Raw genomic sequence first — 26,642 nt, 5'->3', positions numbered from 1 at the left:
ATTTCCTTAAAATCCTTATTTTGAATCTTCTTCAGGTATTTCATAACTTTTTTTCATTTGGGTCAACTACTAAAGAATTATTGTGTTTCTTTGAAGGTGTCATGTTTTCTTGCTTTATGCATTTGATAAAACAGTCATGTCTTCCAATTGTATGGAGGAACTTTTGTAGGAAATTACTTTTTCCTTTTGATGTATCTATAAGTGTCAGTTGGGTAGGGTGCTTTGGTTTTTGTTTCTTGCTGGGCACAGTGATGTAGTCTCTGTATGATTTCTTTGGCTGTAATGAATGTGAGTGTTGTCTGTGAGTCTCTCAATGGCCTAGGCTACTGTTGTTTGTGAAGGCTGTGGCATGGCTTTCCTTGGAATAAGAATGCACAAAAGGCTGGTTTTGTGGCCTCTGGGGGGGAATATGTAGGTGTACAGCCCCTCTGCTACAGGATGGGGTAGGGTTGCCAGAAGTGGCAGTGATAGGCCACAGATCAGCGAGTCCATGGGCTCCTGGGAAGTGTGTGCAGGTGCCAGTAGTGGTGGCAGCAGGTCTTGGGTAGTGAGCCTTATAATAGGTCAATGAGAAATGCATAGACATAATTTGTTTTTAAGGGGCTCAGAAACATGGGAAATAAAATGAGGGAAGAAAAGCTATGGAGAAGTTTGAAAATAAAATATTCAAATGGCAGTGCAATAGAGACATGTAGAGTAAAAGTTACATAGATTAAAGTTTGAATGAGACCTGGGGTAGAGAATGTAAGGCTAAATACATACAGAAGAATGGGGATAGCATCACCTAGTGGTTGCGACTACAGTTTCTGAAGTCAGAGAGACCTGGATTTGAATCCCCACTCTCTTACTCATCAGAGATGTAGCTTTATGAATGTTACTTAAGGCTTGATGGCCTAATTTCTTCATTTATTAAAGAGAATAGTAAAGTAATCTCAAAGAATCTCATGAAGCTTTTCAATGAAATTGTGTATGTATGTAACTTAGTATGAAGACTGGCACAAAGTAAATGTTCAGTAAAATGTTGGTGAAAATTAGCTTGAAATAAAGTATTCATTCTGAAGAAGAATAAACAGAAGGGCCAATTTATTTGGTGGACAATAGTAGGAAGCTTAGGTATAAGAAATAGCATAGAAAATGCCAAAAGTTTTGGTGAACCATATTATCTGAAAAAAAAAATCAGCCACATTGATTTTTTTCAGCGGGAAAGATGATCAATGAACAAAAGTAGAAAGTATATTTATAAATAAGAATACTCTTTTGCTGAAAGCTATATAAAATTTAACTTCAATCCTTAGATTATATTTTTGAGTTACAGCCAATTCTAGGTTACTTAAAGTTTTATAAATTGGCTCTTTTTCTTCCTTGTTGCACAGATTTTGGCCATTTCACAACTTACTAAGATTTTCACCAAAAGTACTTACATGAAGACGAGGTTAAAAGTCAAGTAATTTTGACTTGCCAGGTGATTAAATGCTACCAGGTAAAGAATAAATAATCACACCCTCTGCTCAATTAAAAAACACACTCTGATAAAGGACAATTTTTATCCTAGTTCCTAGTGATCTCATTAGATACTATGCCTTCAACTTGGTTCTGCCCCAGGTGCATATGCCCAATTTCATGAAATGAAACTTTTGGAGATTATCAAGTATAAACATTGTGTTGGGGTACAAGGGGTTTAAGAACCAGAGTTTCATTATGTTACAGATAGTTAGATATGAGCAGGGCGCTCCCCACCAGGAATGTCAGGTGACCATCAAATGACGGTCAGGCAGTTGTTATACTGTCTCTCTAAAATAATTGGTCCCAGCCAGTGCCCAGAGAAAGGCAGTCTTCCGATAGATAGAAACACCTGAAATGTGACCAGCAGCTTCCTGCTAAGATCTCAGGAGGTGGTGAGTGGAATCACACATGCACACTAAGAGGCAAAATGGTGGAGTTTAATTGGTATATGACCTCCTAAAGACATCTGACTGGTAAGGGAAGGACCAGTGAAGGAAGAATGCCTCAAGCGAGCATGTGTACAACTCCAGTAAACACACTATGCATGATCCCCTCCCAAATAGTAGCAGGCCACTGCAAATGTGAACACCTCACCCTAAGGGAGAAGGGAAAAGTCCTTCTAGACATTGGCTTAGGTAAAGACTTCATGACCAAGAACTCAAAAGCAAATGTAACAAAAATAGATGAGACCTAACTAAAAAGCTACTGCAGTGCAAAAGAAATAACTGACAACCCACACAGCGGGAGAAAATATTCACAAACTATGCATCTGACAAAGTACTAGAATCTACAAAGAACTCAAATTAGCAAGGAAAAAACAATCTCATCAAGAAGTAGGCAAAGGACATAAATAGACAGTTCTCAAAAGAAGATATGCAAACAGCTAACAAACTTATGAAAAAATGTTCAACATCACTAATTATCAGTGACATGCAAATTAAAAGCACAATTTTAATTTGGCACATTACCCCTGCAAGAATGGCCATAATTTAAAAAAACAAAAAATAATAGATACTGGCATGGATGTGGTGAAAAGACAATAGTTTCACACTGCTGGTGGGAATGTAAACTGGTACAACCACTATGGAAAATGGTATGAAGATTCCTTAAAGAACTAAAAGTAGCACTACCATTCAATTCAGCAATGCCACTAAGTGGGTATCTACCCAAAGGGAAAAAAAATCATCATATGGAAAAGACCACTTGCTCACTCATGTTTATAGCAGCACAATTTGCAATTGCAAAAATGTGACACCAGCCTGAATGCTCATCGATTAAACAGTGGATAAAGAAAATGTGGTATATACACACCATGGAATACTACTCAGCCATAAAAAGGACAAAATAATATTTGCAGCAACATGGATAGAGGTGGAGACTGTTATTCTAAGTAAAGTAACTTGGGGATGTAAAACCAAACATCGTATATTCTCACTTATAAGTGGGAGCTAAGCTATGAGGATGCAAAGGCATTAGAATAATATAATGAACTTTGGGGATTCAGATCAATAAAAGACTATACAGTGGGTACAGTGTATACTGCTCGGGTGACAAGTGCATCTAAATCTCAAACTTATCCCTGTAACCAAAAACTATTGAAATTAAATAAAATCTAAAGAAAAGAATCATAATTTAAAATTAAATGAAAGTAGACTGTGGACAAATGTCAACACCAAGATCATAGAGATATTAGAATTGCCTGATAAAGATTTTAAACAAGCCATAATAAAAATGCTTCAATGAGACATTATGAACGTGCTTGAAACACACGGAAAAATAGAAAACCTCAGCTAAAAAAAGCTTCAACAAAGATACAGACAATATAAAGAACTAAAGGGAAATTTTAGAACTAAAAAATATAGCCAATGAAATATAAAGATGTGTGAATGGGCTCAACAGCCTAATAATGGAGGAGACAGAAAAGAATCAGTATACTAAAATACAGAACAATAGAAATTACCCAATTGAACAACATTGAGAAAATAAACTAGAAAAAATGAACAGAGACTCAAAGACCTTTAGGATTATAATACAATATCTGATATTTGTATCACCAGAGTTCTAGAAGGAGATAAGAAAGAGGGCAAGATTGAAAAAGTACTCAAAGATTTAATGGCTAAAAGTTTATCATATTTTGGTAAGAGGCAAAAACTCTGAGATTCAGTACGACACGGAAATATCAAAGAGGAAAAAATAAAACATCTAAGAAATCCACTTCACGAAAAATCAAAATTAATCTTCACAAAGATGGAGAAAACATTTTGACAGAGCCTAAAAATAAATGATATCTTATCCATAAGGGAAAAACAATGTGAATGTCAGCAGATTTCTCATCAGCATGGAGGCCAAAAGGATAAAGCACACTATTTTTCAAGTGCTGAAATAAAGTAATTGTCAACTCTGAACCCTATACTTACTGGATATATCCCTCCAGAATGAAGGAGAAATGAAGACATTTTTAGATGATGGAAAATAAGAGAATTTGTTGCCAGTAGATCTACCCTAAATGAATGCCTTCAGAAAGCTATCTAATCAGAAAGAAAAACAAGAAGGAAGATTATTACAAGCAAAAATATGAGTAAATAGACTCTCTTGAGTTTTCTAAGTTGACTATTGAAGCAGGAACTATAAAACTGTCTGTGGTTCTAAAACTATGTGGAGGAATTAGTTAGAACTGTTACATTATAAATGAAGGAGGGTAAAGGGATACAGAGGGAGGTAATGTTTCTATACTCCCTTATACTTATAAAATAATAACTCTGTTAGACCATAATACATTATATATGTAAAGGAACTGCTAAAAAAACTATACAAAGGAATCTACTCAATGTGACTAAATATACAATTCTAAAAAAAATGTGTAACCCCAAAGAAGTCAGGAAAGAGGAGATATATAATACACGAAAAAACAAAATAGCAGACTTATGTCATGATATATCAATAATTTGACTAAATGGTGTAAAGTGTTCCAGTTAAAAGACAACAATTGGCAAAGTCGATTTTAAAACATCTCCAACTCTGTGTGCTTTATAGGAAACTAATTTTAAAAAAAATTACATAGGTGAGATTAAAGTAAACAGATGGAAAATATATGTCATGCAACCAATCAAAAGAAAGCATGAATTGCCATATTATTATTGATAAAGTAGGCTTCAGAGCCACAACAACTTCCAGAAACAGAGAGGGACATTATATAATAATAAAGGGCCAGTCTACTGTAAAGATGTAGCAATTACAAATAAGTTATAAGCAACAGATGTTTAAAATGTGAAGCAAAAAGTGGTAAAACTGGAATGAGAAATAGAGATATCTACATATATATTTGGAGTCTTAAAACACTGCTCTCTCAATACTGGATAGAACTAGATGGAAAATCATCAAGAATATGGAAGAACTCAACATTATTATTCAACAGAATCTCATCAGCATTTATAGAACACTCTATCCAACAACAAAATAAATGTACTCTTCAAGTGTCCCTAGAATATGTACTAAAATAGATACCCTGAGCCATAAAAAAGCTCAAAAATTTAAAATTGAAGTTATGTAAAATGTGTTCTTCAATCACAAGGAAATGTAACTACTAGAAATCAATGACAGAAAAAGGAAAATCTCCAAATGCTTAAAAACAAAACAGATATTTATATAATCCATGAATCAAAAACTAAGTCTCCAAAAAAGTTAAAACCTGCATTAAATTTAATACAAATGAAAATTTAACATAAGATTTGTGTAACATACCTGAAACAGAGAGGGAAATTATAGCACTAAATATACATATTAGAAAATATAAAAACCCAAAGCAAGTATAAGGAATAAAATAATTACTAGCAGAATTCAATGAAATTGGAAACAGAAAAAAAATAGTCAATAAAACAAAGCTGTTTCCTTGAATAGGTCAATAAGTTTGACAAAATTTTATCAAAGACACAACATGCCAGTATCAGTAATAAAATAGGAGCTATCACTACAGACCCTGGGGACATCAAGAACATCATAAGGGAATACAATGAACAATTCTATGCACATAAATTTAAGAGTTTAGATGAAATGTACTACTACTTTTAACAACACACACTACCACAACTCACCCAACATATATAATAGATCATTTGAACAGCTATTAAGGAAGTCAAATTCTGTATTTAAAAATGACCCTAAGTTAAGAAATCATTAAATCATGATGGTTTCAATGAGAATGTATGCAGATGTAATGCTGGTTTAATATTTAAAAATAAATCAATGTAACTGAAATGCTTGTTCCCCAGTGCCATAAAGAAATAGCACTTGTACATACATTTATTTAGTTAGGCCATTTTTACTTCCTGCAGAAAGGGTACACTCTCCAGCAGTTTTGCCATGAGAGTACACTGAACAAAGGAGACAGGGTCATTTATAACTTGACGCATCCATCCTATTGCTGTGTCCAGTTTCCATTGGATGGAACGGTACCTCACATTCTGTATTTGTCCCGATTGGCTAGCAACTTAGAACTTTCTAAAAGAGGTGAAGGTAGAGGAGAACAAAGGAGGGAGGAATTAGCTTGTGGAATGCTGAGAAAAGTAAAAACACTTTTAAATAAGGAAGAGGAACAGGCTATGACCTAATGCTTGCTTGGACCAGTATAAGCATGCTAGGGCAAATATTTAGGCTAAATTGTACGGAGCTAAGGACATAAAGTACATTGATTTCTTTATTATGGCTAGCAGATATTTAGGAATGTTAGCACAGGTCTTTGAATAAATTTTGCTTTTAAGAGAAGTTATTATTTATTCCTAATTAGACAGGGAGGAAAGTCTTTGAAGAGGAACCTCTATTTTACTTTTTACAGTAACCTATCATGATAATGTCAGTGAAGTCAGAAAAACATTTGACAAAATTCATCACCCATTCGTAATAAAAGCTCACAGAAAAGAAATGAGGTAAAATTTCCAACTTAATAAAGGGGATCTACAATAACCCTACAGCTAACACTAAATGTTAAAAGACTGAAAACTTCCTTCTAGAACTGAGAACAAGGCAAAGATGTGCATTCTTACTACTCTTCTTCAACACAGTACTGGTAGGTCTACACTGTGCAATAAGGCAAGAAAGAAAAATGAAAGGGCACATTTTTTGGGAAGGATAAAACTATTCCTGTTTGCAGTGATATAATTGACCATGTAGAAAATTCCAAGGCATCTACCAGAAACAAAATAAAACCCTCCTGGAACTGAGTGAGTTCAACAGAGTCCCAGGGTATGAGATAAACATACAAAAATCAATTGTATCTATATAGTGGTAGTGGAAAAGTAGACAAAAATTAACGTATTTACAATTATTTAAGAAATTAAAACACTTAGGTGTAAACCTATAAAACATGTACAGGACTTGAATGGGAAAAATTATACAACAGTGATGAAACAAATTCAAGGTCAATATAATAGAGACGTACTCTGTTCATGGATTAGAAGACTCAGCATGGTAAAGATCTCAGTTCTTCAATTAGCATGCATGCTTAATACAATTCTTATAAATAATCCAACAAGACTTTTTGCAGTTACAGATAAGAAAGCTGGAATATTAAAAAGAATGTGTCTATGTGATTTCAAAGCCTTACATAGCTATAGTAATCAACTATATGATCAATATATTCATATAGCCCAATAAAACAGACTAGATGACCAATCAATACAATTATACAAATATGCCCAACTGATTTTCATAGGTAAAAAAGCAATTCGATGGAAGCTAGCCTTTTCAATAAATGGTGCTGGAGGAATTATACGTTTATACTCCACATCCACCTTTCAAAACTCTCAAACTAAATCTTACACCTTATAAAAAATTAACACTAAAACTTTTAGGGAAATACAAAAGGAATAATTAAGATCTAGGTCAAAACAGAGTTCTTAGATTTACAACAAAAAGCACAATTTGTAACAAAAACATAAATTGGACTTCATCAAAAATTAAGAATTTGCTTTATAAAAGACATGGGGGGAGGGGGGAGGGACAGCATTAGGAGATATACCTAATGCTAAATGACGAGTTAATGGGTGTAGCAAAACAACATGGCACATGGATACATATGTAACAAACCTGCACATTGTGCACATGTACCCTAAAACCTAAAGTATAATAATAAAAAAAGAGAAAAATTAAAAGACAAAGTACAGAGTGAGACAGAATATTTGCAAATGATATATCTGACAAATAGCTAGTATCCAGAATATATAAAGAACTCTCAAAACTCAATAGTAAAAAATAATCTTATTTAAAAATGGGCAAAAGACATGACACATTTCACTAAAAATGATATACTGATGGCAAGTAAGCACATAAGATGTTGATATCACCTGCAAATGCAAACTAAAACCACCATGAGATATCACTATATACCTATCAGAATGGCTAAATTAAAGATATTGACAACAAATGCTGGTGAGGATGCAGAGAATGTGTTAACTCATGTGTTGTTGGGAATATAAAATTATATAGCCACTCTGAAAAACTGTTTGGCAGTTTCTTAAATAATTAAACATACAACTACCGTAAGACCCAACAATATGGGGCATTTGTTTATCCGAAATAGATGAACACTTAACATTTACACAAAAACCGGCATGAGAATGTATATTAATTTTATTCATAAGAGCCAAAACTAGAAACAACCCAGATGTCGATAGGTGAATTGTTAAAATAACTGTGGTAAATTCATACCATGACACAGTACTCAGTGTTAAAAAGGAACAATGATTTAATTCTCACTACAACTTGGGTAAGTTTCCAGAGAACTAAACTGAGTGAAAAAAAGCTAATCCCCAAAGGTCATATGATGTATGACTCCACTAGTATCACATTTGCAAAATGACGTATTTATAAAAATGGGAATAGATTAGTGGTTGCCAAGTAAAAGGGAAGTGAGTGTGCCTACAAAAGGGTAACATGAAGGATCCTTGTGGTAATGGAAATGTTCTGTATCTTCACAGAATTAATGAAAATGTCCTGCTCGTGATACTGCACTACAGTTTTGCTAGATGCTACCATTGGGGGAAACTGTAAAGGATACACAGAATCTCTTTGTATTGTTTCTTACTACTGCCGGCAAGTATACAATTATATCAGAATAAAGGTATAATTTAAAAAAGAGAACAAAACTGGAGGACTCATGGGATACTTTCCAACATTTTCTATAAAGCAACAGTAATGAAGAACATCGAACATATATAACTTTCTGTGGTTAAAAAACCCATAATAAAGTTTACCATCTTAACTATTTTTAAGTGTACAGCTTAGTAATGCTTAGTACCTTTATTGTTTTGAAAGAGATCTCCAAATTTTTTTCATCTTGCAAATCTGAAACTGTACACCCATTAAACAGCAACCTTCCTTTCTCCCTTAGTCTAGTCCCTGTCACCACCATTATACTTTCCACTGCTATGAATTTACTTTAGCTACTTTACATAAGTGGAATCATATGTTATCTTTTGTGACATGCATATCTTACCTAGCATGTCTTCAAATTCATACATGTTGTAGCATGTGACAGGACTTACTTTTAAAGGCTGAATAATAATAATATATATATATATACCACATTTTGTTTGTTCATTTGTTGATGAACATTTAAATTGCATCCACCTCTTAGATGGTAAGTAAAGCTGCTATGAATGTGGTTCTGTAAATATATTTTAGAGATCCCGCTCTCAATTCTTTTGGATAAATCCCCAGAAGTGGAATTTTGGGATCACTGGTAGTTCTATTTTTAATTTTTTTGAGGAACCTCCATATTGTTTCTCATAGCACTTGCATCATTTTGTAATTCCATCAATACCGTATAAGGGTTTTAATTTCTCCATATCTTCACCAACATGTTATTTTCTGGGGGTGGTGTTTTGTTTTATTGAAACTAGCCATCCTAATGAGTGTGAGCTGATCTCTTATTGTGGTTTTGACTTGCATTTCTCTGATTACTAATGATGCTGAACATCTTTTCATACGCTTGGTGGCCATTTGTATATCTTGTTTGGAGAAATGTCTGATCAAGTTCTTTGCCCATTTTTTAATTCGGTCATTTGGGTTTTTGTTGTTGACTTGTAGGAGTTTTAAAATATATTCTGGATATTAACCCCTTATTAGATATTTGATTTGCAAATATCTTCTCCTATTATTCAGGTTGACATTCACTTTATTATGTGCTTTGATGCACAGATGATCCCTGATATACAATAGGGTAACATCCCGGTAAATCCATCGTAATTTAAAAATATCATTGTCAAAAACACATTTAGTAAAGATAATCTACTGAACATCATAGCTTAACCTAAGCAAAACCATCTAACACAAAGCCTATTTTATAACAAAGTATTGAGTATCTGATGTAATTGAATACCAAACTAAAAGTGGAAAACATAATAGTTGTATGTGTACGTTAAGTACAATATCTACTAAATGTGTGTCGCTTTCGCACTATCATAAAGTGAAAAAAAAATAGGTCAAACTATCTTCAGTGGGAACATCCTGTAGTCTCATTTGTGTATGGTTGCCTGTGCTTTTGGTATTATATCCAAGAAATCCTTGACAAATCCAATGTCACCTTCTCTCTTATGTTTTTCTATGTGATTTATATTGTTTTAGGTTTTATATTTAGGGCTTTATTCTATTTTTAGTAATTTTTGTATATGCTGTAAGATAAACATCTTCATTTTTTTTGCAGGTAAATATAAAGTTTTATTGTATCATTTGTTGAAGAGATTGTCCTTTTTCTATTGAGTGGTCTTGGTACCCTTACCAAGGATCATTTGTCCATATACACAGGGTTTATTTTTGTGCTATTTAGTCAGTCTATTTTTCAGTCTTCATGCCAGTACCACACTATTTTGTTACTATAGCTTTGTGATAGTTTGAAATCATAAGTCCTCCAACTTTGTTCTTTTTCAAAAATTTTTTGGCTATTCAGAATTTCTTGAGATTTGATGTGAAAATATATGTATATGTAATTTTTAAATTTTACTTTAAGTTCTGGGATACATGTGCAGAACACGCATGTTTGTTACGTAGGCATACATGTACCATGGTGATTTGCTGCACCCATCAACCTGTAATCTAGGTTTTAAGGCCTGCATGTATTAGGTATTTGTTCTAATGCTCCCCTTCCCCTTGCCCCCGCCCACCTGCCCCAGTGTGTGATGTTCCCCTCCCTGTGTCCATGTGTTCTCATTGTTCAACTCCCACTTATGAGTGAGAACAATATTTATATTTTTTTATATCTGCAACATGTTTTTAACTTCCTTGGTTAAGTTCAATCCTAAGTATTTTATTTATTTTTTTATTCCTTAATTGGATTAGCTAAAGTTTTTAATACTATGTTGATTAGAAATGCCAAGAGTAGGCATCCTTTTCTTGTTCCTGATCTTAAAGTTTTCACTCTTTCACCATTGAGTATGATATTAGCTGTGGGCTTTATTATGTTGAGGTAGTTTCCCTGTATTCCTAGATAGAGTGCTTTTGTCATGAAAGAGCGTGTTGCTAATTGCTTCTTCTACACACATTGATATGATCATAGGGTTTTGTGCTTCATTCTGTTACTGTGTTGTATTACACTAATTTTTGTATGTTGAACCATCCTTGCAATCTAGAAATTCCACTTGATCATAGTGTATAATCCTTTTAATGTGTTGTTGAATTTTATTTGCTAGTATTTTGTTGAGGATTTTAATACCCATATTCATCAGGAACATTGGACTGCTGTTTTCTTTTTGTATCTTTGACCCTCTTCTTTAATGTTTTGTAAGAGTCTAAGAAGAATTAATATTTGTCCTTTTAAGATTTGGTAGAATTCAGCCATAAAGCCTTTAGGATATGGATTTTTTGTTAATAGGGGACTTTTACAATTACTCAGTTTCTTCATGATTCAGTCATGTAGGCTGTGTGATTCTTGGAATTTATCCATGTCTTTTAGGTTATCTGTTTTGTTGGTGTACAGTTGTTACAGTAGTTTATCTTTTACACTTCTGTCCTATCAGTTATAACTTCTCCTTTCACTTCTGATTTTAGAGTGTTCTCTTTTTTTTCTTAATCTAAAGCTTTGTCAAACTCTGATCTTCTTTAAAAACTCAGATTGGTTATTGATTTGAAATCTTTTTTGATGTATACATTTACAACTATAAACTTCCTTCTAAAACTACTTTTGTTGCATTACACCAGTTTTGATATGTTGTTTTTATTTTCAATTGTGAAATTTCTAATTCCTTTTTTTTTATTTGACTCATCGGTTTTTTGAGAGTATGTTTTTTAATTTCTACATATTTCTGGATATTCCTGTTTTGTTTGTTCTATTGATTTCTAGTTTCATTCCACAGTAATTAGAAAAGATACTTTGTATGATTTCAATTTTTTTGGATTTGATTTATTAAGTGTGGTATTGTCTAAAGTGATCTATCTTGGAAAATGTTTCAAATATACTTGAAAAGAGTTTTCATTCTATTGCGTGGAATGTTCTGTACATGTCTGCTAGGTACTGTTTGTCTCTGTAGTTGTTCAAGGGCTCTATTTCCTTGTTGATCCTCTGGTTGTTGTATTCATTATCGAATGTAGGATATTTAGGTCTCCTACTATTTTGGCATTGCTATGTATTTCTCTCTGCAATTCAAAGCACAACTATTTTTAATTGGTGCATCTTCTTGGTGAATTTACTTATTATTATATGATACCTTTCTTGTGACACATTTTGATAGTCTATTTTCTTATATGACCCTGGCACTGCTTTGATTACCGTTTGCATGAAGTATGATTTTTTATTCTTTACTTTCAGCCTATGTGTGTTCTTAGGTATAAAGTGAGTCACTTATAGATAGCATATGGTTGGATCCTCTTTTTTAAATTCATTTAGGCAATCTATATTTAACTGAGGAATTTAACCCATTTACATAGAAAAGGACTATTGACCTTTTATTAATTGTTTTCCCCATTTCTTATAGCATTTTGCCTCTACTTTTTTCTCTTACTGCCTTCCTTTGAATTTCATTGATTTCTTTATAATGATGTGCTTTAATTCCCCTCTTATGTCCTTTTGTGATATTCCATAGATATTTTCTTCATGGTTATTGCAGTTATATCAAACCTATTAAAGTCATTATCAGTTTAAAATTGAATTCTATGATTTCAATCACATAAACTCTACACTGTTATAACTTCACCCCTTCAATTTATATCACAAATTACATCTTTATATATTGTATATTAACATAGATTTATAGTTATGTTTTTGTCACTTTAATACACCAAAATTATTCTAGTATAGGTTACTAATTTTGTCCATGCATTTACCTTTATTAGAGAACCTTATATTTTTGTACAGTTTTCTATTGCTGCCTACCATTCTTTTATCTCAACTTGAAGGACTTCCTTTACATTTCTTGTAGGGCAAGCTCAATAGTAATGAACTTTCTCAGGTTTTGCTTATCTGGAAGTCTTAATTTGTCTTTCTCCTTTGAAGATAATTTGGTTGGATGCAGTATTCCCTGTTGACAGTTTTTTCTTTTAATATTTTGACTACATCATCCTATTCTCTTCTGCCCTGTGAAAAATATGATAATCTTACAGCAGTTCCCTTGCATGTGACAAAATGCCTTTTTTTTTTTTTTTTTTTTTTCTGCTTTCAAGAGTTTGATGACTATGTGTCTAAGTGTAGGGCTTCTTGATTCTGTATGTTGATTTCTTTCCTCAGATTTGGGTAGTTTTCAGCCATTATTTTTTAAAATAAGCTTTCTATCCATTTCTTCTCTATGTGGGACTATTATAATAAGTATATTGGTCCACTTGATAGTGTCCAATAAGTCTTTTAGGCTTCTTCACTTTCTCTCAGTTTACTTCTTGCTCTCATGACTTCATGATTTCAAATCACTTGTCTCAAAATTTGCTGACTGTTTCTTCTGCCTGCTCATCTGTTCTTGAATCCCTCTAATAAATTTTTCAATTTAGTTTTTAGCTCAATTTGTTTTTTTAATAGTTTGTCTTTCTTGATATTCTTTTTGTTCATGCACCAGTTTCATTTAGTTATCTGTCTATGCACTCTTTTAATTCATTGAACACCTTAATGATAGTTATTTTAAGTTCTTTGTTAGACAGCTCCTAGATCTATATTTCTTAATGTTGATTGCTGGAGATTTATTGTTTTGTTTTACGCATTTGGACCATGATTCCCATTTTCTTATTATACCTTGTGAGAAGCATGTATGGTTGAAGTTTGGGCATTTGAAAAAACCACCACCTCTCTTAGTCTTTGTGTACTGGCTTTATGCAGGGAAAGGCCTTCACCAATCATCTCAGATCTTTTCTGGTATCTTCCTCCTGGCATCTCCCTGTGAAACTGCAGCTCTAATATGCTGCTTGCCTCTGTTTTCAGCAGCTTCAAAACTGGGGTGCTGTTCTCTCCAGTGCTCTGAAGCAGGGGAGTTAGAAACTATTCCCTTGGGCAGCCAGTTAATTAGGGTATTTAGCTGTTAACTAAATATTCATGGGTTTAACTTCCACCAATCTAGCAAAGGGTTAGCTTAAAGTAGTTGACTTGCATTCAATTGACGCAGAATAGAGTCTTGCAGTACTTAGGTCTGTTACAGAAATTAAGTGTAATTTACTTACTAAGGGCTTTTGAAGGCCGTTGGTCTTATGTAACCTTAATTTCTTAGTTATAGTTAGTATTAATGGAGGCATGGGTAGGAGGAGGGTAGAAGAAATAATAAGTAGGGGGAAGAATAGTATGGGTTTTGTTTTTGAATTGTCATTTTCATATTACCAGATGTGGGGAATAGCGTCACCAAGATGGAATAAATTAGGCATATGTAAAAGTACAGGTTGAGTAGGGTTATGATAGCTATAATGGTTGGGGTAATAAGGCTATTGTTTTTTGTAAATTCTTGGATGATGATTCATTTAGGCAGGAACCTTGTTAATGGAGGTAAACCTCCTAGGGATAGAATTAGTGGAATTACAGGTGTCAACCATGTTAATTTGTTTCAGTCGTGAGATAGTGACAGGGTTGTGCTTATAGTCAGGTTGAGTGCTAGAAATGTGGTTAAGATAAGGTAAATAATCACGTTTAGGGTGATGGGCAGTTGGAGCTTCTCTGGGCAGCTCAGGGGACAAAGAGGGAAATGACTCAGCACAGGACACATTCTACTCTGAGGCACACTAACACACACACACACTCACACACACACTCTCACTCATTCTCACAGTGGGACCGTGTAGACAGCCAGTTCACCAAACGTGCATATCTTTGGGATGTAGGTAGAAACCAGAGTACCTAGAGAAAACCCACATAGACATGGTGAGATCATGCAGACCCTATACATATAATGGCCCTAGCCAGGTTTTTTCCTCATCAACCTTATAAGGAAATGAAATGACCTTGAATGAAAGGACGTTATCTAAGGATCTTGATACAGTTTGGCTCTGTGTCATCATGCAAATCTCACCTCGAATTGTAACTGAAATAAGTTGGTAAATAATTATCTTGTTTTTATTGATCTTTCTCCACTTGATCTTAGCTAAAAGGCTGAGAAGTGATTTTTATTGATTTTTCTTAAATGTACATATAGCTCATATTTATTTCAGTGTTAAATATTAGAAGTGTTTGGTCTTTATTCACAAGTTTGGTGATGTTTTTGTGACCAGAAATATGCTGTAGGAACTTAACTCTTGCTGATATCAATTAGCCTAGGGTAAAATGGGTTTTCTTTTATTTCATTTTGCTTAAAATCGGTTTCTAAAAAACTATCAACAATGTTAAGGATTTACTATACACAATAATACTGATATTAATCGAAACCAATTATATTAAAGCAAGTTAAAAGTTAAAAAAAAATCAGGTTTAGAATGGTAATGTTTGGGTTACATATTAGTACTGCTATTATTCAACCTATGTGAGTGATTGAAGAGTAGACTAAGATTTTATGCAGTTGTTTGGTTAAGCCCTCCTCAACCGCTTACTATAATGGATAGGATTGTGACAGACAGGAGGATGTTCGTGTTTGTTGATGGGAAAATTAGAAACATAATCGAGATAGGGGCTAGTTTTTGTCATGTGAGGAGAAGTACGCCAGAAATTAGAGAGGTTCCTTGGGTTAACTGTGGGACTCAGAAGTGAAAGGGGACTATTCCTAGTTTTATTACTAGGGCCACTGTTATTATTAAGGATGAAAACTGATTAATAGTGTTTATTGTTCATCGTCCAGAGGACAGGTTATTGGAAAGGATACCTATCATGAGAATTATAGATGTGGTGCTTGTGTAAGGAAATATTTGGTGGCTGCTTCTGTAGAGCAGGGATTTTTTTTTTTTTTTTTAATTAAGATTGGGGTAAGGGCTAGCATGTTTGTTTCTAGGCCTGTTCAGATGAGAAATCAGTGTGAGCCTAGCATTGCAATAAGAGTTCCTATGAAAATAGGGAAATAACAAGTTGAGCTAAGGGATTAATTGCTATGCGAAGGGTATAACCAACATTTTTGGGGTATGGGCCAGAGAGCTTATTTAGCTGACATTACTCTAGTACATGGTGTAATAGGTAGCACAGAGAATTTTGGATTCTCAGGGGTAGTTTCAATTCTTATAGTTCTAGAAATAAGAGCATTTTAACCTCTATTGTTTACTCTATCAAAGTAGTTCTTTTGTCAGACACATTTCCTATGTTTGGGGTGGCATGCTGGAAATTAGGACCGGCATTGAGATATATCATATGCAGAATGCTAGTTTAAGTGGTAGCAAATTTTTTTTACAGAAGATATAGGAGCTGGTCATAATGGAATCAAGGGTATGCTGTTCAAATTCATAAAAATAGGGTGGTTAAAAGAAGGGTCTTGGAAATGAAATTCGTGGTATAGAGTTCTCGTGAATATATAGTGTGTAGTGCTCCTAGGAAGATAGTAGTAGTTAGGGCATTTATTATGATAACATTCATGTATTCTGCTATAAAGAAGAAGGCAAATGAGCCTGTGGCATATTCGATGTTGAAGCCTGAGACTGACTCCTCTCTGTTAGATCAAAAAGGGCTCAGTTAGTTTCTGCTAGTTTGGAGATAAATCATATTATGGTTAGAGGCCATGATGGTAAGACCAGTCAGAGGAATTCTTGCATTGTGATAAGTGCATATAAGTTAAATGAGACACTTATCAGTAGAACTGATAGCAGGATAATGGCTAGGGTGACCTTGTATGAAATTGTCTGGGCCACAGCTCACAATGTGTCGATTAGCGAATATTTTGAATTAGATGCTCATCCTGATCACAGAGTAGACAGCCAGGCTTGATGTGGCTAGTATAAATAGGAGGGCTATATTGAAATTAATTAGAGGGTCTGGTATAGGGAGGGAAGTTCATAAGAGGAGAGCAATAGAAAGGGCTAGGATTGGAGCAGTAATATAGAGGGTAATAGTAGATGTTGAGGGCCTTAAGGGTTCTTTGGTGAAAAGTTTTATTGCGTCAATGACTGGTTGAAGCAGCCCGTAGGGACCTACAATGTGAGGTCCTTTGCGTAGTTGTATATAGCCCAAGATTTTTTGTCCAATGAATATAAGGAATGCTATAGCAATAAGAGTGGGGATAATGAGTAGGAAAAGGTTAATTATAGGCATATTAAGAAGAGGAGTTGAACCTCTGATTATAAAGTTTTATGCAATTTTCGGGCTCTGCCATCCTAAGCCCTGTTCTTAGGTAGAGTGTGTGATGATTTGTTGGATTGAGATAGGATAATCTATGGAGCGAGGGTGCTTTATTAAGTGAGCCCTATTTCTCTGTTTCATACTAGGAGAAATGTTAAATAGATAGAAACTGACCTGGATTATTCTGGTCTGAATTCAGATGACGTAGGACTTTAATCATTGAACAAACAAACCCTTAATAGCGGCTACACCATTAGGATGTCCTGATTCAACATCGAGGTAGTCAACCCTATTGTCACTATGGACTCTAGAATAGGATTGCACTGTTATCCCTAGTGTAACTTATTCCATTGATCAAATTATTGGGTCAATGTGTATTCACTTAGAGTAATGCGGTCTTAGTTTAGGTTGTTCAGAGGTTGGATTATGCCCTGAGGTCACCTCAACCAAAATTTTTAATGCAGGGGGAGTAGGCTAGGGCCTGTAGGCTTGAGTTTTACTTGTATTAATGAATTAAAGCTCCATAGGGTCTTCTTGTCTTATTTGTTTATATCTGCCTCTTCATGGATAGGTCAATTTCACTGATTAAAAGTAAGAGACAGCTGAACCCTTATGTGGCCATTCATATAAGTCCCTATTTAAGTCCCTATTTAGGGAACAAGTGATTATGCTACCTTTGCACAGTCAGGATACTGCGGCCATTGAACATATGTCACTGGACAGGCAGTGCCTCTAATACTGGTGATGCTAGAGGTGATGTTTTTGGTAAATAGACAGAATAAGATTTACCAAGTTCCTTCTACTTTTTGTAATTTTTCCTTAGAGCATACCTGTGTTGGTTAACAGTATAAACAATAGGGTGCTTATTATATTGTTTATTAATGTTATGCTGCTAACTGTCAGTGGATTATTCCAGTCTGATGTAAGCTTATGCAATGGAGAATATCTTCATATTACTTATGTTAACATTATTGCTTCTATTAAGTAATAGATTAGACCAATGTGATGTTAGGGGTTCAGTAGAGTGATTAGAATTTAAGAGAGTTAGATGTTGAGCTTAAACACTTTCTTAATTGGTGGCTGCTTTTGGGCCAACGATGGTGGTAATATTTTTTACTCTCTGTAGGAAGGTTGTTTCCTAATGTCTAAAGAGCTGTCCCTCTTTTTAGACTCAGTTAAACCTACAGGAAGATTAAGTAATTCTGTGGGTAAATTTAAAATTGAACTAAAATTCCATCTTGGACAACCAGCTATCACCGCTACTCATGAATCTTCTTACTATTTTGCCACATAGGTGAGTCTGCTCTTTCAGCTGTTCTTGGGTAGTTCATCTGGTTTTGGGACACTTGGCTATAGTTCTCCGTGTAAAGTTATTTTCTAGTTAATACATTATGCAGAAGGTATATAGGTTTCGCTTTGTTTTTTAATACTTGATACAGTTCTTTCATCTCTCCCTTACGGTACTATGTCTATCGCCCCAGGGTAAAAATTTCTATTGCCTATATTTTTGTCTAAGGTAAATGGTTTGATTAAGATAGTTTGATAAAATTTTTAGTGAGGTTTGGGGCTAGAGTTGGCTCAAAGTGATCAGGTCGTGATGGAATCCTCCAGATGTAAGCTGGATGCCTTGGGTTAAGCTACACTTTGGTTTGTCCAAGCCTACTTTCCAGTACACTTACCATGTTATGACTTATCTCCTTTATACATGCATAGAAAATTATTAGTACTAGTGATTTCTAGAGGGATATTTGAGGAGGGTGACGGTTGGCGTGTGCATGCTTCATAGCCTTATTCAACCAAGCACTCTGCTCTTGGTTTATTGCTAAATCTTCCTGAGTCCTTAGATTTCATAAAGGTTGTCGTGAGGTTTTCTGGACATAGAAAATGTATCCCTTTTGCCATCTCATGGGCTACACCTTGACCTAACATTTTTATGTGTGTACCTGTGCTTACTCAATAACCTTTTTAGGGTTTGCTGAAGATGGCGCTATATAGGCTGGGGGCAAGAGGAGGTGAGGTGTATCAGGGTTCGTTGATTATAGAACAGGCTCCTCTAGAGGGATATAAAGCACTGCCAAGTCCTTTGAGTTTTAAGCTGCTGCTCAGGCAAATGGTTTTGTTAATGTAACTCTAGTGGGGTATCTAATCCCAGTTTGGGTCTTAGCTATGTGTCTTCAGGGTATTAAAGCTACTTTTGTAGTATATTTTATTTCAGCTGGAGTTTTTTTACAACTTAGATGGGGTTTAGCTTACAAGTTAGATGGGGTTTAGCTTTATTGAGGGCAGACCTTAAACACTCTTTACGCTGAGTTCCATTAGCTCGGGTTAATCGTGCGGTGGCTGGCATGAAATTGACCAACCCTAACTATTAGTATAGCTTAAACTTTCGTTTATTAATAAAGATTTATCACTGCTGTTCCTGTGGGAGTATGGTTGGGCAAAGTGTTTTGAGCTGTATTCATGCTTGATACCTGCTCTGAGGGCATCTGCACTGGGGCAGGGATGCTTGCATGTGTAATCTTATTAAGAGCTAATAAAAAGGCCAGGGCCAAACCCATCTGTTTATGGGGTTGTGCAGACCCATCTAGACATTTTCAGTGTCTTGCTTTGAATAATTAAGCTACATTAGCTACATAAATACTTAAGTATAAAGTTAAAGTACAAGACAGAAAGAAATACATATAAATAGTCATTTAAAGTTTTGGAAATTCAGGGTCTTTAAAGTTGAATTGGCAGAGCTTTGGCTGAGAGGATTACTAATACTTAAGAGTATAATTTATTTAGGATATGACATATGGGGCAGTGCTTTCAGAGGGATATGCTCAAGGTATTATATTAGTATTAGGGTGTAAATTGAGTTATACAAAATGGAGTATTAATTTAGTGGGAGGGTCTTATGATTTTTAGAAAAATTACATCAATTGAGGGGTAGCTGTTGTATTCATGGTTAAAATGTGATTTCTGGGCTCCAACTGGGTTGCATTTTAGTCTCTTGTTTTTGAGGTTTGGCAAGGGTACATTTACCTAGGTTGATGGTAAATTCAGAGATGGGGGTGGGGGTTGTGGATCCAATCAGAAATAGTTCTTGAAAGTGAGCATACGTGCAGGTCTATTGATTAATTGTTATGTCCTTCAAGCATGAATTAATTAACACCGTATGGTTACTATGTCAGCCCAGAATATTCAATATAAGCTCAGCTTCTACAATTAATTTGGCAGGAATCAAATCTGAGTTAGTCTACAGTGGATTCAGCAGGGACTAGGCCTTCCACGATGGTGAGTGATGGCATCCCCTACAGTTAAAAACACCAAATGCGCGACAGTGCTCCTGTGACTGGTTAATAGGGTGCTAGTCATTAGTCCACCTAGATGTCTTATTTAAGGGGAAAGAGTGGGCGATCTTAATTTTATTGCCCTGAAGTAAGAACCAGATGCCAGGTATAGTTTCAGTACAGTTGTCACCCCCAAGTGAGACAGAGTCTTGCTCTGTTGCCCAGGCTGGAGTGCAATGGTGAGATCTCAGCTCACTGCAACCTGCAGTGATTCTGCTATCATGGCCTCCTAAGTAGCTGGGATGACAGGTGTGTGCTACTACGCTCAGCAAATTTTTGTATTTTTAGTAGAGACAGGGTTTCACCATGTTGGTCAGGCTGGTCTCGAACTCCTGACATCAGATGACCCACCTGCCTCCCAAAGTGCTGGGATTACAGAGACAATTCTTTTAAAAAGAAAGAAAATGAAATAAAAACACTTGCAGTGGAACAAAAATGAGGCAATTCATTACTGGTAAACAAGCAATAATGAAAATACCAAAGGTAGTTAGTTATTCAGGCAGAAATAACAAATGCAGATAAGGATGTTAAGTGAAACTCTCATAAGCTGCAGGCGGCAATGTGAACTAGTGCAGTGTTTAAGACTATTTGGCATTACTTACAAAACCTATGACCCAGAAATTCCACATCTCTTCACCTACGACTATACCTTAGTAAATGGGATTTTGGAATGGAATATTCCATGTGTATCTGCAGTCTTTATAGAATAGGAGAAACTTAAGATTAAGCATGATGTAGAATCTCTGTTCAGATGACGAACCTGATAGACGTTAACTTGTGATGGAACCTGGCCTCCTGATATAAAGAAAAAAACTGCAGACCCAGACGAGTAGTACACCATCAAGTTCGTGTCTGAGTCTGCAGTTTTCTCTTTATACTGTCTTATATTTACCCTCATCTGCACCATCACAGCCCTGGGCTTTCCCAGTAGCCTAATGCCTGCAAATCTAAGGCTGTAGAAATCCTTCAGTAGTCTCATTATTTTGGTTAAAACAAAATCTGTTCACCGATTTTTAAAAATCACCATACAAACGGTTCCTTTCTATGCACAGCTTTTCTATTCAAAACTTTGTCTTATTTTGAAAGCATTTAGTCAGCATTTATTATGTTTCTAACACTTTCCTGGTAGAGGAGCTTGCACAGAGGCTATGACTTCAAGCCAAGAGAGTGACAAAAACATAAAGATGAATGAGAAAACATGGTAATGCTTAGTGAATTAAAAGTACTTCCGTCTTGCTGGACTTGAGACAGCAAAGGGACAGAGTAAGAGATGAAGCTGGAAAGGTAAGGCAACCCCAGTTGTGATGGATCTTGCAGATATGATTGAATTTTCAATTTTGTGCTAAAGAACTTGTCATGAGTTTTTACAACTTTACTCACGGGCTTAAAGATTGAAGACTCCAATTACTCTTTCACCTATCTACATTTTTCTGAAAGGCAAAAGCTCTCCAGAAGTTTAAGGATTGTCTCTCCATAAATATATTCACAGGAGGAATATAAAACTGTATTTTGGAAAACAATGTGGATTTTTTTCTATTTAATCTGTACTTGACATAGTGTAGTGTGAAAGGATCCAGTTTCCTCCCACTGGTCCTGGTTTCCATACCATAAACACTGACCTACTTAATACCAAGACCTCTCTCCACAGACTTCATTATCTACTTCCTTTGCAGGTTTATGTTGGCATGTTTTAAAAACTCTATCTAGGGATGCTTTAGCAAAAGGATGGATCAAATTTATCTGAAAAGTGAAAAAGCACTTCATTTTCTTCCTCTCCCATCTGTCTCCTTCACTCCTTTACCTGTTCTTCAGTGTTACGATCTCTATTACACTGATCTTTTCCCGTTCTTCCGATGTGTCTATGACCTATTGTTTCCATTTCTTCTGCTATCTAGGTAAGACTCATGGATCTTCACTTCAAACTCTCTCTTGATGTATCTTTTTGTTTTTTTACCCCCTTTGATTTCTACCTTGAAAGACCCAAATGAACACCTTCAAGTCCAAGGTCAGAGAGAAAAGAGATGGAGTGTATAGAAAACATCAGATAGCGGCCAGACTGAAGTAAAAAGTCCACTATGTTCCTCTACCTGTAAGCTAGGCAAGGAAGGAGGGGAGCCTAAACTATGGCAGTAGAAATTCAACATAGGGATTAGATTCTGGGGACATCAAGAGGTGGAATCACATGACTTTGTTTCTGGCTTCTGCAGCTAGATAGGGGCCAGCCATTTGCTTAGACAGGTAATAGAGAAAGAGTAGACTTTGGAGGGCTCAAATTCTTAGCTACTATGCTCTTGACCAAATGGAGCTTTTCATGAGCTCAGGGGAGAATTCTGAGATGCACGTGTGACTTGGGAGTCATCCACATGTAAGTAGTAATTGGAGCCATAGGATTTAATTAACCTACAAAGGAAAAATGTGTTGAGAGAAAAAAGAAAAAAAGAGAATCAAGGACCAGGGCAGAAGGATCCATGAAGGAAAATGTGTCAAGAAGCCCATGGAAAAGAGAAAATAAGAAACCTGATGAATGAGCAGAATCGAATGCCATCAAGAGTTCAAAAAAGATAAGCCTAGAAAACATCCTTTGGATTTAATAACAAATAGTTAATCATTGGCACAGTGAGAATAATCATATGGATCAGTGGAAACTAGATTTTCAGTAGTTTGAAAAGTAAATATAATGTGATAAAATGGAGAAAGCTTTGATTGCTGTTTAATCAATTTTATAAAGGAAGAGGTCAAGGCATAGGTGAGACACTATTTTAAAGGTGGCAACAATTTGAGCAGGTTTAAATGTTTTCTTTTGTTTTAATTAGAAACAGAATCTCACTCTATCGTACAGGCTGGTGTGCAGTGATGTGATCATAGCTCCCTGCAGTCTTGGACTCCAGAAGTCCTTCCATTTCAGCCTCCCAAGTAGCTTGACTATAGGCATGTGCCACCATGCCCAGCTAGAGGTGGAGTCTTGCTATGTTGCCCAGGCTGGCCTAGAACATCTGGACTCAAGTGATTCTCTCACCTTGGCCTTTTAAAGTGCTGCAATAACAGGTGTGAGCCACTGCACAAAGCAATATTGAAATATTAATGGGAAAGAACTTCAAGGATAGATATAAAAGATGGGTGAGGATGGGAGATTAAAATGAAAAAATATTTTTCTGTTGCTTTGATTTGAAAGGTAAAGATTAGGGATGAAACAGATGTAGGCCGGTAGGGTCTGGATGAAAGCAAGGAGAAGCTGGAATTTCTTCCCAATGGCAATTATTTAAAGGAGGTGAAAGTCAAGGTCAACAGCTAAAAGAATAGAACAGAAGGAAATGAAAATAAGGACCCAGATGTGTAATTTCAGATTCTCAATCCCTCCTTCATAATAGAATCACTTAGGAACTTTACACATTCCCAGTTTCTCCCCTGAAAGATGCTGATTTAATTGTTCTGGGAAGAAATATATCTATCTCTATATAGAGATCTATAGATACCTACATACATTTTTTTTCCCAAAGTTCCTCGGTTAGTTCTAATGTACAGCCAGAGTTCAGAAAGTACATTCTGGTGCCTTTGACTTTGTGAATTTGCACCAACAGGGTTCAACAGTCCAGATATGTAAGTCAGAGATGGCAGGTGGTTGAATTGACCCAGAGTTGGAAATGGCTGTGTAGATTTACAGGAAAGACATTGAAGGGATGGTCCCTTGGGTCTAGGCTGAAACAAGAAAATAGACTGGTGCAAAACAGAATAGCCAAGCAGTGGCCAACAGGTGGAGAAAGAATAAGGAAGGATTGATCTGGACATAATGGAGAACTGAGTATCTAAATCCACTCCTTCATACTTTGGGAGGCTGACGTGGGTGATCACTTGAGGTCAGGAGTTTGAGACCAACCTGGCCAACACGGTGAAAGCCTGTCTCTACTAAAAATAAAATATGAAAAATTAGCTGGGTGTGGTGGCATGTGCCTGTAGTCCCAGTAAATCAGGAGGCTGAGGCCAGAGAGGCAGGAAGCCGAGATTTTGCCACTACACTCCAGCCTGGATGACAGAGTGAAACGCTATTATTACTATTTTTTGAGACAAATAAATCCACTCCTTCAGTAATACACTCTGAAACAGTTTTTTAAACATTTCAGCACAAACCTAGAAAAGATGGTATAGAGGGTATAGAGAACAAGTGCAATTCAGTGCTTACAGTCTGGGGAGGCGGAAAGCATAGATACTGACTAGGGCCTTTGCATCTGACCATCAAATTATGTCAGGGGAAGATTCTTCATGTATCAGTCTAAGTTTATTAGAGGACAAGTCTAGTGACTAAGAATATTTAGCAACTAAGTGTTTAAAATCTTCAATTTTAGTGGTTATTAGGAAGTCACATGATTTGGGGATAATCCCTGCTCTGGAAGTAGAGATAGGAGTAATAGTTTTCTCTCAAGACATGATGAATGAAATTTAGGGACTCTGGCTATATTAAGTTATTCAAATAATCACAAGTTATCAGCATATAATATAAGGCTTTAAATAGTAGAGGCCCCATAATGAGACAAATGATAGCAAAGGCAAAATACGGCTCAAGACCAAAGCTATTCTGTATGAATCTAGAAAAAATTGTGAAATATTAACAGATGATGTGTCAACAAGAGAGGGAAGAGATCCTGGGGTGATACAAAATGAAGTCTTGATAATTGCCTGGGAAAAGACAAGAAAAAATGAGTCCTAAAAATTCTCCTACTATTTCATAAGGAATCTTAGAAGCAAGATAAACATTAGCCATTGGGATTCCTTTTCCATTGTTTTTATTTATTAAAGCTAGCCTTGTTTTGTCTTCCTCTGAGACTGTTTGAATTGTAATTCTGATGCCCTCTGAACTTTGTTCTTTGATAAAAGTTGGGTAGAAAGAACATGCCACACACCACTATCAATCTGAGATAACTTCCTGACCTGTGCCTATAAGGACAACTGTTTAAACTTACCAAGAGGCAACATATTTCCATAAAGTTTTTTTTTTTGGAAAACAACTTTACCATTCCCATTAGGCTGACAAAGGCAGGTTGGTTTCCATCAAAACACTTTCACCAATATGGTTTCTGGAAAAAGCAATGTTTCTGTATGTTCTTCCTCAAAGGATGGTGCCTTTTAAATATCCTACATTGCACATGTGACACATTAGGGAGAACATGAGATTCTCTACCCTAGACATTCCTCTCTGATGTTTTTCTTCCTCCTTGCAAATGAGTGATTATAAATGGAAGCATTTATGATTTACAGTTTTTCTAAACACTTTTATAGGTGATAGTTTAAAGTGATCGAGATCTGTATTTCTTTCCTCTTCTCAACAGGCTCTTTCTCTTCATAAATTTATGGCACCACTGTCTTCCAGCTGGCTGGCTTATGTTGCATTTGTGCTATTCAGCTGACTCTTCTCATAATTGAAATGCATAAAAGCTAAAATATGGCTCAAGGGATTTCAGTTGGACCTCATATACTTGAGGGGAATTTTTCAGCATAGAATTCAAAGCCTCTCATGTTCTCAGGGATCTGATGCGACAGAAAAACAGAACCAGGAAAAATAATGCCTCTTACTTCTAATGCTACACAACAAGGGGAGCTGACCCCTTGAGTTCCATTTGGGAGGAGGACAGATGTTGGCATCTAGGCAAATGTACCCCACTCTACCTTGACCCAGGAAGTGAAAGAATGATGATGTCATCTGTAATAATTGGAATCCAGGGAGTGTAACCTACATAATTAGCTCTCCATAGGGAAGTGAACAGAACCCTCCCTTCTATACTTTAGTGTTCTCAAACACACTGAGAAAAGGTAGAGTGGAATGTTCACATATTAACCAAAGAAGCAAACAAAAAAGTCAGAAGATGTATGTTAAATTTCTGTATAGCCCCCAGAGTGATTTTTCAGTAGAATCACCTCTGAACTCAACACAATTAGTGTAGTAATTGGCAAGTTTTTTGACTTTGCCAGAGAAAAATGTATTTAATAAGAAACTTAATTATCCCAGTCAAAATTTGCTGCATTAATATCTGTATCATTCTTGGACGTTTAACTTCACAGGATTTAACTAAGTTATTGAATCACATGCAAATCAGGACATGAACCACGCAACTGTTCTTGTATGTATTGTCCATGGAGCTAACCTACCTTTTCTCTTGGAGCAGCTGTTTTTGATG

General features: G+C 35.6%; 1 long non-coding RNA gene across 2 annotated transcripts in view; it reads right to left on the bottom strand.

Annotated features, from left to right (window-relative positions):
* The window catches only part of LOC116461930 (uncharacterized), a 176,479-nt gene that overhangs the window by 15,820 nt on the left and 134,017 nt on the right, over positions 1-26,642 (bottom strand). The gene's annotated exons all lie outside the window — the stretch shown is intronic.

Source organism: Hylobates moloch, unplaced genomic scaffold, assembly GCF_009828535.3.
Source record: "Hylobates moloch isolate HMO894 unplaced genomic scaffold, HMol_V3 SCAFFOLD_22, whole genome shotgun sequence".
Taxonomy (NCBI): Eukaryota; Metazoa; Chordata; class Mammalia; order Primates; family Hylobatidae; genus Hylobates; species Hylobates moloch.
This window is presented reverse-complemented; position numbering and strand designations above follow the sequence as displayed.